A 3,388-nucleotide genomic window follows, 5' to 3' on the forward strand; every position below is an offset into this window, starting at 1 on the left:
TAGTTATACTGTAATATTTTTTTTAATTATCGTAATGATTATGCATTTCAGTTAAATCTTCTTGTATAGGTTTATATTCTAAAAAAGGTAACTAAAATAATTATGATACTAATCTTTATTAATAATAAAATTTTCAAATAATATTAAAAAATAATAATTGTTGATCTCCACTAAAAATGGTCTCACTAAAAACCTACAAAAAGATTTTCCGATACCGGGAATCGAACCCGAGCCTCCTGGGTGAGAGCCAGGTATCCTAGCCACTAGACCATATCGGATATGTACAAGCATACCGAAAATAGCTTTCCGTTTGAACAAAACCAATTATTACTTCAGTGACTTACACACACACAACGTCACGCCTTTTATCCCCGAAGGGGTAGGCAGAGGTGCACATTACGGCACGTAATACCGCTATACAATGTACACCCACTTTTCACCATTTTATATTAAAGTCCCATGTAATAGGGGGTGAGCCTATTGCCATATCCTGGACACAATTCCAGACTCCGTGCTACTACCGAGAAATTTTCGAAAATTCGAAAAACGCCCAGTAATACTTTGCCCGACCCGGGAATCGAACCCGAGACCCCTCGTTCGGCAGTCGCACTTGCGACCACTCGACCAACGAGGCAGTCAGTGACTTATTTTTAAAAATAACGTAACTAGTAATTATTATTATACAATTGTAAAACTGTAAATTCAAAGTTTAATTGCTACTACAAACAAATAAAAATGTTATTGGCTTTGTTCAAGTAAGTCGTTATGCCTTGTTAATGTAAAATCATATATTTCTTCATCTTGGTTTCACGTTTTATGGTCTTTCAACGTGACTGTTATTATATGGGAAATGCTTGTGTAATAACTTTATCCATATATGTTATTACTAGTAAAAATATTATTATTATGTGCTAGTAAACTAATCTTTACTTTTTTATGGAATAGGAGACAAACTAGCAGACGGATCACCTGATGGTAAGCAATCAGCATCGTCCATGGTCATTCGCAACACCAGATAATTTACAGGTGCACATTGCAGACAATTTATAAAGTCAAACGCTGTTTTTTTTTTGAAGGTCGTATCGTTTCGGAAATACAGCTGATGACAGCTGAATCCACAGTTTTGCTGTGCGAAGCAGAAAGTTACGGGAAAAAGGCATAGTTGTGGCATACCAGCCATCTAGAGTAATAAACGAACAAAAACAATATTTGTTTTCGTTGATAAATTTTATTATGTATATGTATACCTACCGAAAATAACGACAGTATGCTATAAAATTAATTTGTTTTAGAACGATTAATGAGTATCAATAACAAAATATTTTAAATTGAATATACCTAAAATTTTAAACAGGACCATTCCCGATTTAAAAACGTAACAAACATGGCTACCCTTGACAAATCGCTGAGTGTGCGTAATAGGTGCCCGATCGAAACGGATTATCCTGCAAAAGCGTTCATGACTAATGATCAGATTTAATATTGCTTTGAAAGCATTCCCGGGACTATCCCGTGCCGTGTTTCAACTAGTTGCCGAGTCTCCACGTAATATTAGTATGGTCAGTACTGTAAGGCGATTATTGCATTTATTAAAACAGCTTTTTTAAAGTACTTATGTATGTCGTTGCGCGATTTGATAAAGTCTTTTGATTTGGTTGGTCAAGTTGTTTGTTTAATCGTCAAAGGTCGTGTACAATGTTTATGCTTTGATGTTGTTTATTGTAATTTACAAATTAGGCGCTTGACCATGACTATGGGCCTTCTTTATATAAGAGGATTTTCTATAATCTCAGGTGGGTTGGGGATAGCAGTTTAATGGTTCAGGTTTATACAGTGATCGCTGCTGCTCGGTCTCTCTCAAGCGTCTTTTGTCTTAGCCTTTCCGACTCCCGCAAAAACAGTAGGAATACTGACAAAACTAATAATACAAATGCATAAGTTTGTGACTTTGTGTGTATGTTTGTTACTTAATTACGTCAAAACGACTGAAAGATTCGGGATGCAATTTCGAACAGGGGAAGATTATAATCTGGAATAAACACATAAGCTTTTCGTCACATGGGAATGCGGCGAATTCGCTGGCAGAAGCTATATTTTACACAAAATATTAAAAACATGACCCATGTAGTATCCCTGTCCACCCCTTACAGGGAAACAGGGACATTACATTGTACAGACAATGTAGATACGGCAGCTAGCACTGCGTGACTCATTATACCTACGCGATAAAATAATGATATTTAATAATACTTTAATAGCATTTCCATTACAATATCATAACGTACTTTACATATTACATTCTCGACGTCCTCAGAGAGTTTCCAAGTAATTAGGTATAATAATAAATGTAATTACAATGCAATTGTTCTTTGATGTTAATTTAATATGAGTAGCGGTACGTTTTAAAAGTGGAAAAGTTTTGTAATTTTCATTTTATTATAAAGTTTTTTTTTTATATTTTACTCTTGTTTTTATTGGAGTTTTGAGTTTCAGTCTGTTTTTATACTTGAAAGATTGTGGTTTTTTTTTAATTTCTTATGTTGTAATACCTATCGGTTATATATGCAATTTTTATTTTATTTTAATACTGTTATCAAAATTTATATTGCTCAAAGCATATTATTAACACTTGTTATCTCAAAAGATAGAATAAAATTAAAGGATTGTAATCCCAATGAACGGTCTGACAACGAGTCTAACTATGTAAAAGGTCTCTGATTCGACTCCCAGTTGAGTATATTAATAAGATTTTCCGTATTTTGTTTTGTTTTTTAGAAGCCTTGAGTCTGGAATGCGACTTATAGCTATAGAAAATAGGCTTATTTCATTGTTTTAAGGAGAGAAAATCATCCTATGTCTTTTCTCGCTTTGGGTGACACGGGAGTGACAGACTCTTACTGACTAAAAACTACCCAGTACCTTCTCCTGCTTTGAGCCCCGGTAACTCGTTACGTTGTGCCTTATATTCCATGGACCTCCTAACATAACTGATAAATAAAATTATGGGTATTATTATAATTTAGGGAACAGCGAGTAAAGTTCCCTAAGAAAAGGAGGATCCTCCGACCAGGCGAGGTGATCATGCCTGGCGGGCTTTCTGCCCAACTGTTGTTCGTTGGGATTTTCTATCCGTGTTAATTCGCATGTAAACTTCGTATGTGCGATGCAGGATATTTATGACGTCATCCGTTGATTTACTCCTCGTCGATAGTCTATGTGCGACTTCTGTCATCTGTCACTTGTCACTTGTCAATGTGTCGCCACAATACCCATTCAGGAATTAAAATATTTAGACAACAAATTAGACTGTAATTTCACTGCTAACTGTACTCCAAACTGAATAATATACATCCATTGAGTGAACTGATTTGCGATTGTCCAGTGCGTT

General features: G+C 35.2%; 1 non-coding gene across 1 annotated transcript; it reads right to left on the reverse strand.

Annotated features, from left to right (window-relative positions):
* Positions 1 to 206: 206 nt before the first annotated feature.
* Positions 207 to 278, reverse strand: Trnae-cuc (transfer RNA glutamic acid (anticodon CUC)). Its single transcript has one exon. It is a non-coding gene; the product is annotated as a tRNA-Glu (tRNA).
* Between the last annotated feature and the right edge of the window lie 3,110 nt (positions 279 to 3,388).

This window comes from Spodoptera frugiperda, chromosome 7 (genome assembly GCF_023101765.2).
Source record: "Spodoptera frugiperda isolate SF20-4 chromosome 7, AGI-APGP_CSIRO_Sfru_2.0, whole genome shotgun sequence".
Taxonomy (NCBI): Eukaryota; Metazoa; Arthropoda; class Insecta; order Lepidoptera; family Noctuidae; genus Spodoptera; species Spodoptera frugiperda.